Genomic DNA, 17478 nt, shown 5'->3' with positions numbered 1-17478 from the left:
TTTTAAGTAAACTTTATATCTTATAATAATCCCTCTAGTCTCTATCAAATTTTCAAACCTTTACAATCACCGCAATATAATATTAAAAACCTCTTGGATGGTATCAGCAAGGGTGGGCGTAAGTAAATAATCTATGGCAGACAACTTGCTGGAGTAAAAATAGGCGAAGAAGGAACAGAAATCTCATTATCTTTCTTCACTTTAACCTCAAAGCTTTCAAACCCATGAGGTTTGGTTGGACTCAGAATTCTAAATCAAATCATTTCTCAGATACACAATTTCTATTTCCTATGAAAATAAGCTGCATCTTGTTTCATACTGTAGTTGTTGGGAAATACAAATGCTTCAGGTTCATAGTAGATTAATAACATGTAACTTCCCACTATTGATGTAATAAAGACCTGTTTGAGATTATAAAATTTGTCATGAAGGAAGGGAATATGTCTGGTTTGAAGCACATCTGTCAGGTAACAGGACAGAGAATGTCAAAACAAAATGGTCTTCCAGTGTGAAGCTGGAAGCTTCAGCATAGGGCTGGACAAATAGTAGGTATTCAATGAACTACATTGAGAGTAACTGCTGACTAAATAAATACTATCCCTGCTTCCTCAGGATTTTTTTTTTCATTTTTAATGAGATACAATTGTCATATAATATAATGCACAGAACTTAAGCACCCAGTCTAATAATTCTGGTGGTGTTATTCATTTCAGCATGGCTAACACACAATGTTACATTAGTGTCAGGTGCACAAGTTAGTGATTTGACAAGTTTATACATGATGCTATTAGTCTAATAATTGCTAATTACTTACTCCTGTGTCATCATCACCCAAAACAAAATATAGAATACTTCTATCACCCAGACGTTTCTTCCTGGTCTTTTCCAATTCATTACCCATCTCCCAAACCCAGAGGCAACCATTCTCTGATTTTTATCACCATAGTTAGTCTTTACTGCTCGTGGACTTCAAAAAAATTGAATCAACCATATTCATTCTTTTGTGCAGAAATTATTTTGCTCAATCTTTCATTTTAAAGATTCATCCATGTTGCTGTATCACTCTTTTTTTTTTTTTTTTTTTGCTGCTGAGTATACATCGTATTCACAGTATGCATATGCTACCGTTTGTTTGTCTATTGTCCCACGGGTGAACATGAGGTAATTTTTTCAATTTGGGGCCATTATGAATACGACTGCTTTGAACATTGTTACACAAGCCTTTTTGTGGACATAGCTTTCAATTTTCTTTGATAAATTCCTATGAGTGGAATTGCTGGGTTATGTGGAGAATGTATCTTTAACTTTATGAGATGTTGCCAAACATTCTCCAAATTGGTTGTACCATTTTATACTCTCGCCAGCAATGCTCCGCATTCTTGCCAACACTTATTGTCAGTGTTTTGTTTGTTTGGTTTTGGGGTGGGTTTTGTTTGTTTGTTTTAGCCATTCTAATGGGCATTCGTTATGTTTCTTCGTTGTTGATGGAGATATAAAGTTTAATGAGTTTTGATGATTTAATTACACGCAATCACCATGGAAAACAACATATAGAACATTTCTATTACCCCAGAAATTTGCCTTGTGCCCCTTTGAGTCATCCCTCTCTTTTAACGGGCAACTATTTTGTGACTTTTATTATTGTAGATTAGTTTTGCTGTTCTAGTAATAAAATAAATGAAGTCATACAGTGTGTATTAGTTACCTATTTCTGCATAAAACTTTGCCACAAATTTAGCAGCCTAAAGCAGCAGACATTTATCATCTCACAGTTTCTATAGGTAAGAAATCCGTCACTGCATGGCTCAATTCTCTGCTCAGGGTCTCAAAGAGGCCAAAATCAAGGTGTTGGCTGAGGGGAGTTCTCATCTGGGGTCAGGGTCCTCTTCCAAGCACTGGTTGTTGGCAGAATCCATTTCCTTCTCACACTTTCCACATGGACTCCTCCACCTTCAATCCAGTCTGAGTTCCTCTCTAGATTTGAATCTCTCTGACTTCCCCTTCGGCCTCTATTTCTATGGGCTCATATGATTAATTGGGCCTCCCAGGATAATCCCGAATAATCTCCCTATTTTAAAGTCAACTGATGAGTGACCTCAATTGCACCTGCAAAGTCCCTTTGCCAAATAATGTAACATATTCACAAGCATAACAATATGACCAAAGTCATGGAGCAAAAATTTTCTCACCTATAGTAAGTGTTCTTTTTTTGTTCATTTGCTGCAATCAGATTAATATCTGTAAGATTTAGGCATATTTTGCAATTATCAATAGTTTCAAACTTTTTTTTTCTTGAGAAGTATTCCATTCCATGAATACACCATAGTTTGTTTATCCACTCTCCTAATTGATTGACATGTGTGTTTTTTAGTTTTTGGCTATTGTGAATAAGAATGCTGTGAATATTCTTTTACAAGTCCTTTAGTTCACATGTGTTTGCATTTCTCTTGGTAAGTACCTAGGAATGTAACTGCTGAGTCATAGGGGACATGTATGTTTAATTTTATAAGAAGCTGCCAAACAGTTCTCCAAGCTGCTTGTACAATTTTTTACACTTCCACCAGCAATGTATGAGAGTTTCAGCTGCTCCATGTGCTCCCTACATTTGTTATTGCCAGTCTGTCTTTTTTTTTTAAGGCGTTCTAGTGAGTGTGAGATGGTAGCACGTTGTGGTTTTAATTTGCCTTTTCCAGATGACTAACGATGTTCAGCTACTTTTCTTGTGCTTGTCGGCTATTAATGTCTTCTTTTGTGAAATGTCTGTTCAAATTTAGTGTCGATTTTAAAAACAGGATTTTCTCAATCGTTAATATGTGTATATCAGGATACAAGTCCTTTGTCAGATATTAATTGTAAATATTTTCTCCAGTCTGTGACTTGCCTATTCATTTTCTCAATAATATCTCTTGAATAGCAGAAAATTTAATTTTCAGGAAGTCCGATTTATCAATATTTTTGCAATTATTGTTGGTGCTTTTGGAGCCGTCTCAAAGAATATCTTTTTTTTTCTAGAAGCTGTATAATTATATATTGTTTATATTTAAGGCTGTGATTCATCTTAAGTTAATTTTCTTCTACAGAGTGACATGGGGGTTGAAGTTTATTTTTAAAATATAGATATTAGTTTTTTCTAGCACTTTCCTTTATTCAAAAGACTTTCTTGGGGCACCTGGGTGGCTCAGGTGGTTGAGTGTCCAACTCTTGGTTTCGGCTCAGGTCATGATCTCAGGGTCATGGGATTAAGGCTTGCTTCAGGCTCTGTGCTCAGCTGGGAGTCTGTTGGGATTCTGTCTCCCTCTCCAGCTTCCTCTGCCCTTCCCCCTCTTCACACGTGCATGAGCGTGTGCTCTCTCTCTAAAATCAATCAATCTTTTTTTTTAAAGACTTCCCTTTCCCCATTGATTGATTTTTGGAAAAAAAAAATCACCTGAAATACACATATAGAAGTTCTCTGGTTTCATTCTTTTTTCAGAATTAATTCTCACTATTTTAAATCCTTTGCAAGTATCCCAGCACCATTTGTTAAAATGATTTTCTTTCGCCACTTAATTACTTTAGCAATTTTGTCAAAAACCAACTGATCATATGTGTGAGTCTATTTCTGTACCCTACTGTTTCATTGATCTATTTGCCTAGTTTATTCCAACATCACACCATCTTGACTACTGTGACTTATAAAAAGTCTTGAAATCAATTTTATTCTTCTTCAAAGTTGCTTTGACTATTTCAGGCTTTTGCATTTCCATATAAATTTCAGTGTCAGTTTTTCAATTTATACAAAAAAATCCTGCCGAAATTCTGAATGAGATTGTGTTGAATCTGTATATCCATTTAGGATGAGTTGATATCTTAATAATATTTAATGCTTTCAATCAATGAACATAGTATGTCTCTCCATTTATTTGTATCTTCTTTAATTTCCTTGAGCAATGCTTTATCATTTTCAGCATACAAGTAATGCACATATTTTGTTAATGTGCATTTTGTTAATTATTCCTAATTATTTCTTACTTTTTGTTGTATGATAAATGACACTTCTTTTAAAGTTTCAATTTCTAATTATTTGTTGCTAATGTATAGTAATACAATCAATTTTTGAATATTGACCTTTCTCCTATAAACATGCTATATTCATGTTCTAGTGATTTATTTATTTTAATCCAATTCCCATTGGATTTTCTACATAGATGATCGTGTTGAATGCAAAAAGAAGGATACTTTTACTTTTTCCTTTCCAATCTAGATGCATAATTTATGTTTCTTGCCTTGTTAACACTGGCCAGAATCTCTTAGAATAATATAAAATAGAAGTGGTAATAGTGAATATCCTTTCCTTATCTCAAATCTTAGTGAGAAAACCTTCAGTCTTTTACCATTAGTAAGATGTCGCTGTAATTTTTTCAAGGATGTACTTTTTCAGATTGAAGAAGTTCCTTTCCACTCTCAGTTTGCTGCAAGTTTTATCAAGAATGGATGTTGGATACTGTCAAATGCCTTTTCTGTATCTATTGATACAATCATATAGTTTTCCTTTTTTAGACTGGTAACATGGTGTGTTTCACTGAATGGTTTTTAAATATTCAATCAACCTTGCATTTCTACATCAATCGACTATGATGTGTTACAATTTTTATAGATTGTTGGATTCAATTGCTAAAATAATTTTTTAAAAATATTTTATTTATTTATTTGATAGAGAGAGACACAGCAAGAGAGGGAACACCAGCAGGGGGAGTGGGAGAGGGAGAAGCAGGGTTCCCGCTGAGCAGGGAGCCCGATGCAGGGCTCGATCCCAGGACGGTGGGATCAAGACCTGAGCTGAAGGCAGATGCTTAATCGTCTGAGCCACCCAGGCGCCCCTCAATTGCTAAAATTTTTATTAGAATTATGAGGTATATTTATGAAACACATGGTCTGCAGTTTTCCTGTAATATCTTTGCCAGGTTTTGTTATCAGGATAATACTTGCCTCATAGAATGTATTAGAAAGTATGCTGTACTTTTTGATTTTCTGGAAGAATTTGTATAGAATTGATACTGTATCTTCCTTCAGTGCTTGGTGGACTATACCACCTGAACAAGGAGTTTTGTTTATGGATATGTTTTTAATTATAGATTAATTTTTTGTAGTAAATATATATTAATTTTTTAAATGCTTTTCTCTAATTGGGCTAAATGTTCTTTCTTATGCACTTTGGTAGTTTGTGTCTTTCAAGGATTTATCCATTTTATCTAAGTTGTTAAAATTGTTGGCATAAAGTTGTTCATAATAATTTCTTAATATACTTTTAATATTTGTAGAGTCTGCAGCGGTGTAGTGGTTGTATTTAGGGCTGCCATTTTGATATTTATTCTTTTGCCTCATCTATGTTTTTGTTTCTCTATTCTTTCTTCATTTTTATTTTAAAATCAGATATTTTATAGTATTCCACTGTTATTCTTCGTTTTCTAGCTATAACCTTTTGCTTTATTTTTATTTTTTACCTATGCATTACAATATTTAACATAATCCTTGCTGCTTAGAGTTAATATTGACTGGCTTCAGGTACAATATAGGAATCTTACAAGAGTATATTTCCACTTACCATCCCACCTTTTTTTTTTAAAGATTTTATTTACTTATTTGACAGAGAGAGAGAGTGAGGGAGAGTATAAGCAGGGAGAGTGGGAGAGGGAGAAGCAGGGAGCCTGACTCAGGGCTCAATCCCAGGACCTTAGGCTCATGACCTGAGCCGAAGGCAGATGCTTAACCGACTGAGCCACCCAGGCTCCCCAACCACCCCTCCTTTGAGCTATTTTAGTCATATACACAACATCTATATATTTTAACCCATCTACATATTATAATTAATTCTTTAAATAACTTTAGGTCTTTTAATGAATTTTTTAAACTTATAGTAATTTTTTATTTACCCACATATTTTTATTGCTGGTGTTTTTCATTTTCTTCAATTTATTTTAATTGTTATCTAGTGTTGTCACCCTTCTGCTAAAAGTTGTTTCTTGTTTCTTTATTTTTTTTCATTTACTGTAGTGCAGTTGAGTGCTATAACAACAAACTCTTTTCTTTTACTAATATAAAAGTGTCTTTGTTTTGCCATCTTTTTTGAAGGATAATGTCAGTAGATACCGAATTCTTTTAAAAAATATTTATTTGAGAGAGAGAGAGAAAGTGAGCAGGAGTAGGGTGGTGGCAGAGGAAGAGGGAGAGAGGGAACCCACAAGCAGACTCCCCTCTGAGCATGGAGCCCTATGTGGGGCTTGATCTCAGGACCTGAGATCATGACCAGAGCTGAAACCAAGAGTCTGACATTTAACCTGCTGAGCCACCCAGGTGCCCAGATACAGAATTCTTAAGTTGACATTTTTTCCCTCTCAGCATTTCAAAGCTCTCTGGCTTCCACGTTTTGGTTGTTAGATAATCTTTTAATGTAATTTTATCTTTCTTCTGTATGCTTGTTTATTAGATCCCTAAGACCTCCTCCAATATCTGTAGATTTTAGCCGTTATGGGTTTAGGAAGAGTTTATATTCATAATTTGTATTTCACTTTTTCTCTTGCTGTCTTACTGCTAAGATTTCCCCTTTACGTTTCCAGCTGCTTTTCCGTCTCTCAATCTTATCTCTGGCATATTTACCTATAAAGATGTGGGGTTTTTTTCCATAATTTTCTGCAGCCATAGAAACTTGGATTGGGCAGTGCCCTTGGACCAGAAAACCACAACCTCATAATTCTTACCCTTCCTAACTGAAATTTTATTTTATTTTATTTTTTTAAGATTTTATTTATTTATTGGAGAGAGAGCACAAGTGCACAAGCAGGGGGAGCAGCAGAGGGAGCAGGAGAATCAGGTGTTCAGGGAAGGAACTCTCTGAGGAGATGTTGTACTATTGGAGCCAAGAGACTAGAGGACTGAGGACTGAAGCCAGAGGAAAACTGACATTTAAGGGCCAAAGAGACAAAGGATCCCACAAAGAAGACTGGAAAGGCCTGGCCTGAGATTTGGGAGAGCAACCATAGACAAGGTAGCAAAAGCCACAAGAAGAGAGCTTTCCAAGAACGGAACGGTTAAGAGACTGACAAGTGGCCACGGGATTGACAACGGGAGGATGACAGGATCTTGGGGAGGGCCCATTTCTGGAGTGGAGGAAGGCTGGCAGGCAGATTCCTGCAGCGTGGGGATGTTCAAAGTGAGGAGGCAAGTGCAGGGAGAATAGGCAGGTCCTTCAAGACGTGAAGGAAGGAAGGAAGCTGGACTGAAGGAAGATGGACTTTTTAAGCTGTGAAAAATAATAAGCATATTTGATGGAAAGAAGCCACTATAAAGAGTGCACTTAGAACCTTACAAGGGGGAAAAAAAAGACAACTAAATAAAAAAGAATTCAGAAATTGCTTTGTGTACTGTTTTATGTATTTTTTTCTTATTTAATTCATACAATACTAATATTACTCCCAGCTTGCAGATGAGGAACTTATATCACAGAGAATAAATAAAACCTTCAATTTACACAACTAATAAGAGATGTTTTGGGCCTAAATCCATATCTGTCTGACTTCAGACTTTGCTGATGTTTCTTAAAAATTGTCTTTATGGTATGGAGTTCACTCAAAAATTTAAAAATAGAAACACCAAGGTATCCGAATCAGTAAGGAAGGAGTAAAACTTCCCCGATTTGCAGATGACATGATACTATATATAGAAAACCCTAGCGACTCCACCAGAAAAACTACTAGAACTGATTAATGAATTCAGTAAAGTCACAGGATACAAAACCAATGTGCAGAAATCTGTTGCATTTTATATGCTAACAATGATGCAGCAGAAGGAGAAATTAAGAAAACAATCCCATTTACAACTGCACCAAAAATAATAACATGCCTAAGAATAAATCTAGCCAAAGAGCTGAAACATTACTGTACTCTGAAAACTATAAAATACTGATGAAAGAAATTGAAGCCTGGGGCGCCTGGGTGGCACAGCGCTTAAGCATCTGCCTTCGGCTCAGGACGTGATCCCGGCGTTGTGAGAACGAGCCCCACATCAGGCTCCTTGGCTATGAGCCTGCTTCTTCCTCTCCCACTCCCCCTGCTTGTGTTCCCTCTCTCGCTGGCTGTCTCTAGCTCTGTCAAATAAATAAATAAAATCTTAAAAAAAAAAAAAAAGAAAGAAATTGAAGACGACACAATGAAAAGATATTCCATGCTTATGGATTGGAAGAACAGATATTGTTAAAATGTTCATACTATCTAAAGCAATCTACACATTTAATGTAATCCCTATCAAAATACCAACAGCATTTTTCAGCAGAACTAGAACAAACAATCCTAAAATTTATATGGAACCACAAAAGACCTGAATAGACAAAGCAGTTTTGGAAGAGAAAAGCAAAGCTGGAGGCATCACAATTCCAGATTTCAGGTTATACTACAAAGCTGTAGTAATCAAATCAAAACAGTATCGTACTGGCACAAAAATAGACACATAGATCAATAGAACAGAATAGAAAACCCAGAAATAAATCCACAATTATATCGTCAATTTATCTTTGACAAAGCAGGAAAGAATATGCAATGGGAAAAAAGGCAGTCTCTTCAACAAATGGTGTTGGGAAAACTGGACAGTTACATGCAGAAGAATGAAACTAGACCACTTTCTTACACCATATATAAAAAAGAAACTCAAAATGGATTAAGGACCTAAATGTGAGATCTGAAACCATAAAAATCCCAGCAATAATTTCTCTGACATTGGCTGTAGTAACATTTTTCTAGATAGGTCTCCTGGGGCAAGGGAAATAAAAACAAAAATAAACTATTGGGACTACATCAAAATAAAAAAACTTTTACAAGGCAAAGGAAACAATCAACAAAAATAAAAGGCGACCTACAGAATGTGAGAAGATATTTGTAAATGACATATCCAATAAAGGTTATTATCCAAAATATATAAAGAACTTCTACAACTCAGTACCGGAAAAACAAAATAATCCAATTTTAAAATGGGCAGAAGAAATGAATAGACATTTCTCCAAAGAAGACATACAGATGGCCAACAGACACACGAAAAAATGCTTACCATCACTCATCATCAGAGAAATGAAAGTCAAAACTACAATGGGATAACACCTCACAGCTGTCAGAGTGGCTAAAATCAAAAACACAAGAAAGAACGAGTGTTGGCGAGGATGTGGAGAAAAAGGAACGCTCTTGCACCACTGGGAATGCAAACTGGTGCAGCCACTGTAGAAAACAGTATGGAGCTTCCTCAAAAAATTAAAAGTAGAATTATCCTATGATCCAGTAATCACGCTATTGGGATTTACCCCCAAAATGCAAAAAAAAAAAAAAAAAAAAAAAGAATTCAAAGGGATACATGCATCCCTATGTTCATAGCAGCATTATTTACAGTAGCCAAATTATGGAAGCAGCCCAGTGTACATTGATAGATGAATGGATAAAGAAGATTTATATATATAATGGAATATAATTCAGCCATAAATAGAATGAATCTTGTTTTTTCAACAACATGGATGGAGCTAGGAAGTAGAATGCTAACTGAAATAAGTTAGAGGAAGACAAATACTATATGATTTCACCCATATTCATTTCCATGGGAATGATTCTTGATCTCAGGTTAAAGGATTCAAGTCCCATGTTGGGTGCAGAGCTTACTAAAAAAAGAAAAATGGTCTCCAGCCTGGAATGCTGACCTAGCGTGACCAGTAGCCCTTTTGTAACCATGAGGACCAAAACCACATACTGAGGATGGCGGAGAGAAACCTGAAAGGAGCTTCATTCTTTGGAAAGCTACCCCCAGCTTCCCTCTCCCTCTCCTGAATTTCTGTTACATGTGATAAATAAATCCTTATTTATTTAAGCCTCGGCTAATTGGGTTTTCTCCCACAGCTGAACGCAGTAAAAAATGACACAGCACGCTTTATTTCTTCACAGCATTTACCGAGCATTATCAGCTACATTCATTTGTTGATTTGTTTACTGTCAAACTGACATTAGAATATATGCTGCTCAAGGGAGGAATTCGATCTGTTATACTTATGTCTGTGTCCCAAAATCTGCAACAGTGCCTGACCAGTTGAGATACTCAATCAGTATTAATATTTGTGAGGTGAAGGCTTTGTGACTTGGTCCTTTCTGTGTTAATGACTAGAGCTCTACCTATTTTTTGTATCAGCTTTCTTTGTAACAGGGGTATATACTATTTGGTGTCCCATGATTTTATTTATCCATTCCCCTACAGATAGGCATTTTAGTTCTTTGCATTTTTCCTGTACTACAACAGCGCTCACATGTGACTATTTCTGTAGGATAAAAGTTGTCCTCCAAAAGGATGGACTTAGTATACTCCTACGAATGGTATATGAAACTAGCCATTATCTGACATTGTTGGTCACGTGTATATTAATCAGCTTTTATTTCTGCCTGTCTGAGGGGTTGAGGAGTGGGAAGCCCTACCTCAATGTTGATTTCAGCTGCATTTTCCTGAGAACCCGTGAGGTTGACTATCTTCTCATAGGTTTATTAGACCACTGATTTTCTCTATAGCTTTTGCTTATATTTGATCAAAATCTGTATCATTACAAAATTGTATAGTTGCTTTCTGTATGTTCATATATTGATCCTTTGCTTTTTTTAATGCTGCAAATATATTTTCTCAGACTGCACTAGTTTTTAAATGTTATTTATGGTTTTTCATCAAATAAAAGTTTTATAATTTTATATAATAAAATCTATCCAGGTTCTCCTTTGTGATGTATACATCCTGTATCTTGTATATATTTATGGGCACTCAGCACTTGGGGTAAGGAACTTGGAGCCCACACGGGGTCCACCTGACAGCAGAGCAGAGCTCCAGGAAGGCCATGCCAAAACCTTACTCTGGAAGTCCTTCCTCTCTCACATAAATCAGCTTCCTGCTGCTGAAGGCCCTTTCCACATGTGCAGCCCTGGTTCTGACTCGAACTATTTGTCCATTTGAGTACCATTATCACACTTTTTTAAAACAATTTTTAATTTAAGTTCAATTAATTAACATATAATGTATTATTGGTTTCAGAGGTACAGGCCTGTGATTCATCAGCCTTATATAACATCCAGTACTCATTATGTCAGGAGCCCTCCTTATTGCCCATCACCCAGTTACCCCATCCCTCCCCCCCACACCCCTCCAGCAACCTTCAGTTTGTTTCCTATGATTAAGAGTCTCTTATGGTTTGTCTCCCTCTCTGGTTTCATCTTGTTTTATTTTTTCCTCTCTTCCCCTATGATCCCCTGTTTTGTTTCTTACATTATCACACTTTCAAAATTAGTATAGCTTATAAGCACATTTTGATACACAGTAGAGAAAGTCCTTCCTAATTGTTCTTTTTAAAAAAGATTTTATTTATTTATTTGAGAGAGAATGAGAGAGAGAGACAGAGAGAGAGAGAGAGAAAACGAGTGCGGGGAAGGGCAGAGGAAGAGGGAGAAGCAGACTTCCCGCTGAGCAGGGAGCCCCAAGCGGGACTTAATCCCAGGACCCTGAGATCACATGAGCTGAGCTGAAGGCAGAGGCTTAACTGTCTGAGCCACCCAGGCACCCCCTAATTGTTCTTATTTCAACATTTTCTTAGCTATTTGATGCTTTCTCTTCTAGGTGAACTTGAGAATGAGCTTGCTTAGTTTCATAAAGATCCTATTGCAGTTTTATTGGGATTGTATTGAGTTCTTTAATTTATAGAAAATTTATAGCTTATATATTTGAACTGTTCAATCAGAAAGGGAGTATTTTGCTCCATTTGTTTAGATCTGCTTTTACAGTTTTTTAAAAAAGATTTATTTATTTTATTTGAGAGAGAGAGAGCGTGGGAAGGGGCAGAGGGAGAGGGAGAATCCTCAAGCAGACGCCCCTCTGAGCGTGGAGCAGGACTCAGAGCTTGATCCCCTGAGATCATGACCTGACCTGAAATCAAGGGTAGGACGCTTAACCAACTGAGCCACCCAGGCGTCCCTTCTTTTACAGATTTTAATAATTTTGTTTTATATGTATGGTTTTTATCATAAGTCTTGAAAATGTTCATGTTACTATATTTCCAGCTCTTTTGTAGGTTTATAGTTATTATGAACTGGACCATCTCCCCCCTGACATTTCTAATGTTACTGTGGTATACGGGAAAGCTCATCAGTTCTTGTATGTTGACTACACACACCTGAAGTAAACTTTCATTTGTTCTTACAGTTTTTAAGTTGATTTTTTGGATTCCCCAGGCAGATGTTTCTATCATCCATAAGAGCCCAATCTGTTAGCTTCCATGCTACATTGTTTCCCTGTGAATGTTAAATTTGGGAATTTAAATATTAGCATGGAAATTTAAGAAAGCTAACAAAAGTTTTATTTTAAAGCATAGTGTAAATTGTGATAAATAAATAGGATATTTTAAGGTATATTTTTGCCTATCATATGCATTTTAAGTAAGCTTTATGCCCATGGGCCTTGAACTCATGACCCTGAGATCAAGAGTCACATGCTGTCCTGACTGAGCCAGCCAGGTACCCCATCATATACATTTTATATCTTGTGCTGACTTTTAAAACTAAGCCTTTGTAAAATAGAATCATATATTAAAATTAACATTTACCTGGAAAGCATTAGATTTTTTTCTTAGCTGAAATGAATAGAATATTAAGAAGTCCTTCACTGCTTTAACAGATTATCTACCATTATCTATGAACGATCCATCAAAGACCGCAGTGTGAGCCTGAGTAAGCTTAGATATTTGAACAGAGGCATTAAAGTTCCTATTGAAAGTGGTTTCAATTTTCAAATGGGGAGTACAGACCAAATAAAATTTACATGTGATATTTTTTGAACAAATCCTTGAAATTTGACCACATCTATGGGCCATTGGCGTTTTATGGTCAGATTAGCATCTGTAAGACCCCACTTTGCTAATGAACAGTGAACAGTAAAAAAAAAAAAAAAAACAAAAACCCAAAACCAAATGATGAGAATTAAAATGCAGACATTCTTTATGCTAAAATATGCAATGTCATATTTTTATGTAAACATAAGTTTTAAAATAGTTTATATCTTTTTCCTCCAAGGGGAAAAAAAATGGATCACTTCAATCATGTTCAACAAATCTTTATTTTTAAAATGTCTTTTACCTTATTTCAACTCTTTTGACTATTCTCAATAATATTTTGAAACAAAAGGATTGAAATGACCAAACAAATAAAACAAGCAGATCTGTTGGCCTCTCTTGTTTTCCTAACACAGAGAGCCAATGTGGGAAGGCACTAATCCAGTTCCCAAAACTGCATGAGCTCCCCCTTGCCGCACTCAGGGTTTAAGAGTTGGAAACTGGACCAAAACTCCCAGTAAGAAGTTTCGACTTCACAAAAACATAAGCGTAGTGATCTTGCTACACAGAAGAACCATGTGCCTCCAAAATCCCTCGTTCCTGCCCCCTTTTCTCATTTTTCTTAGGAAAGAAAGGTCTGGAAAAATAGAAGGGAGAGAGGAGGAAATGAGAGGATGGATAAAACCCCAAGGTCTGTTCCACCATAAAGCCTGACAGAAGAGAAACTGGGGAACAAGAGAAGAAAACTCCTTAGAGGAAAAAAGTGCATAAGGAAATGAGGATAAATAGACGGAAAGGAATCAGGGAGGGTTTTGTTTTGTTTTGTTTTGTTTTGTTAAGTTTTAAGTATATTAACCCAAGTCAAGCGTCTCTTTCAATCATATTGAGAGTGCCTACTAGAACTTGAAAATATGAGGGCGGTCATGGGAAGTGATGAGGGTGGTCAGACTTTTTTCCCCCCACTGAGATTAAAGAAGCTGCAAATAGTTCAGGAAATTAAGCAGCTTTTAAATTCTCCCCTCCAAGGGAAAGGATAGTCTTCAGGGGTTACATTTTATAATCAGAAATTGAGGGGCAAACCCAGCAAGCTTGTCTTGTTGAAATTACGTGTAGGCAGCAGGAAAATCCCTGGCCACCGCATCACTCTTCAACAGAAAATCACCCACCAAAGCTACAAGAATTAGGAAAAATCATATCTGCTCTTTTAAAATCTGCTTTTGATTTTTTTCTGCCAATGTCAGGAATTCCTCCTGAAAATAAAGTTAGTTACTTACTATTAGTAAGAACAGAACCAAGTAAACCAATTTATACGTCCGGAAAGAATTGCATTTTGTGTTAAGGAGGTGAACTGTACCTCTCATTATGTCGGCACAGGCAGGTGAGCTTCAACATTTTAAACTTCTCTTTTCCCTCCCTTTACTACACTTACCTATTTTTCTACACTTAGTTGTACTAAACCGCACTTAGCTTCACCAGTTTAATAGGATCTGGGCAGACAGCGATTCTATGACGTCCTGAAAACACACTGCCCTATGTAAACAATTGTTTTTGGCAATTCAGAGGTTTCATGGCAGGATTGCATTTTTTTTTTTTTTCTGAAAATCAAATGTTTAGGCCAAAGCTGGAATTGCATGTGCATTTTGATGACCTGGCATATTCAAACATCACAATTGTATGTTTCAAAAGGCAATTTGATCTTTTTTGCTCTTTCTTCTTTGGGCTTCCATCTTTTCCGGTGCCATTGTTTTCTTTTTTACAGTCCATTTTCAGATCTTGCTATATCTCTTCAGCATCTGTTTCTCCTCAACCATAATTTTCATTCAAAAATAATAACTCTTTGGTCTCTTTGGACATGTTTTGTTTTGCTCCCGCCTGTGAACTTTGCCAGGGCGTGTTGAAGGTTAACAGCTCCATTTCTGGAATTCTCTTGGATCCCTTTTGGAGAAAAGTGCCAAAGTATATAAGGAGGGCTCAAATGTATCAGGGCTCTGCCGAGTCCCTTGAGGAAGGCTTCACATGGCTGCACCCTCTTCCATCTCCCTTCTGTTCTCGCTGGGCTGGGCTTCCTCAGGATTCTGCACCCAAGTTCATATCTTGCTACACTTATGGTGAGCACAGTACGATGTGTAGAGGTGTTGAATCCCTACATCGTACACCTGAAACTAATGTCATGTGGTGCGCCAACTACACTCAAACAAAAGAAATAATAAAAGAAGAAAGAAAGAAAGAATCCTGTGGAAGAGAACCTTTAGATTCACAGAAGGGCCAGAATGCTCCTTTCTCTAACCACACTCTACCATGTTTATTAACAGGTAGAACACTGCTCACTTCACTGAGTTTTCATCGCACATTACCCAGGCTCATGAGTATTTCCATTGCTCATTTAGTAATGCTCCCATCAATTGTCAGGAATGACCAGAGTTGCTCAAAGAGGTTTCCCCACAATTGCTAGAATAGTAGAAAGCTTAGGTGAATGACAGAAGTGTTGCTGGAAATGGCCAGAGGCACCTTTTAGGGGTGTTTTGCCTGAGAGGCACTGGGTCAAAGATCACTCCATTAACATCATATCTGCACTACAATATACGTCAAGCAGTTCGCTTTAGTTGCCCTTTTCTGTTGCAAGAGGCCATACACTCAACCCAAAGTGGCTCAAACAAAGAGATTTTAGTGGCCTACATAACTGAAAAGCTCAGAGGTGGGGGCTGTCTCCTTGTACTGCTAATTGTAGGGCTTGGATGGCATTGTAAGGCCAATGGCTTCTCTCTATAGATCTCTTGCTTTTCTCTCTTTAGTGTTGGCTCATTCATAGGCAGGCTCTCACCTCCGACTCACAAAAGAGATGCGGAAGCTCCGGAACTTACATCTTCTTAGTTTCACATCCGGAAGAGGCCATTGCAGTCAGCCTCTTGAGAGGGGAAGAGTGAGCTGCGCGAAACCGGATTTCCAGGGTATCTGGAAAGAGGAGAATGCCTGGAGATCTGACACTCCTAGAGATTAACCAGCCCTGGAGCCATCCTATCTTAAGACTTGTGATCGGAGACAATAACTTATTCTTATTGATTAAATGACTTTATGTTAAGTTTCCTTGTTAGAAGGGAATTCATGTTTGTTGCTATTTCATCTTTTGGCCTGCACTTTCTTCTAGTACCACTATTTTATTTTATCCAGTACATTCAGCTGAAAGCATCCTAAATATTATTGTCATATTGGCTCCAGGTGCGTCACATGCCCCTTCCTGACCATTCACAATGAGAATGTGATGTGTGATTGGCCGCAGCCTAAGATGCCCCAGTCGACTTCTGCAGTGGGACCGCTTCCTCCTACCTGACTATATGGACTGAACATAGAGGAGGAGGAATATCTACTGGCAAATGAGGGTATGTTTCCGTAAAGTAGTGAAATAGATACTGTGAAGCAGAAATATCAGGTGTCTGGGACTTCATCCTTTTGAGTGTGACTTTTATTACACTGTGGCCTTGACCTCTCAGTATAGAGAGTAGGGAGTGTGTGATTCGATACTTGGTCTGGTAGCCCAGCATGTATAACTTTGGAGGTGTTCAGATCAAAGGCAGACCTGCTGGGCTACTAACCCGTCTCAACAGCCTATGAATACTTTTCCTCACTTAGAGCCTCGTATCTCCAGCTTTGGGATATCAGCCATTTTAAGGTCACAGCAAAAAGAAATGTGGTCCATGGTTAAGATAGACAACCCTTGAGATGCTGGATAATCCGGGGCTCTCTAAAAGACATGAGGAAACCCAGACAGTGATTAAAGCAGCATGTACCATCCCATAGGCCCCATGGTTCTCTGGCCCCTTCTCTCATATTCCCTGAAGTTCAGCTGGTCTCATGGGTCTTGGAGTCAGCGTGGGATGTAGAACAGTGACGCCTCAGGCCAGGCTGTGTCTAGTGATTTCAATTCTGCTGTTGGCTGGAATTCCATCTGTCAAGAAGGTTTTGCAGTCAGCCATTTGATAGTGGAAGAGTTAGCCCATGAAACTGGATTTCCTGCCTATCTGGAAAGAGGAGCACCCCTGGAGATCTGACATGCTCTGTGAAAATTAGGGGTTAGTTTTGCTATTCCTGGTTAGTCTCTGCTAAACCTAATGCATTTCAATATTTGAGGATTAAAACACACGCACACACACATTTTTTTATCATGAACTTTGGTAACTTCATCAAGAGAATCTAATCAACATCAAAGTATTTACTTCCCTCCAAAGTAATTCCCTGTCAATGCACAGACACGCATTTTTACTTCGTTATAATTAGTGTGAACATACTCGTTTTTGTTTAAGAAAGGTTTTCTTTACCTTGGCATTCAGATTTGTTTTCACAGGCGAAGAAAACACTGAGAACTAGAAGGAACCTTCACTGGAGAGCTGGGAGGATTATACGGGGTCATGTTATCCTAGAGTTGAAGAAACCTTAAAGGACCCGAATTCCACCCCATACCTCTGATGACCGCCCTTTAGACTAGTAGACTCACTGGAGCAGCTTTCCCATGCAAAGGCCTCTCCAGTTCTTACTCCACCACACCAAGGGGGGGACTCTCCCTTCGAAAGGAAGACTGAAAGGGTGGGAACTCTTCAGGGCGGGAGAGTCCAGTGTCTGCCGCG

The sequence above is a fragment of the Ursus arctos genome, unplaced genomic scaffold (assembly GCF_023065955.2).
Source record: "Ursus arctos isolate Adak ecotype North America unplaced genomic scaffold, UrsArc2.0 scaffold_10, whole genome shotgun sequence".
NCBI lineage: Eukaryota > Metazoa > Chordata > Mammalia > Carnivora > Ursidae > Ursus > Ursus arctos.
This window is presented reverse-complemented; position numbering follows the sequence as displayed.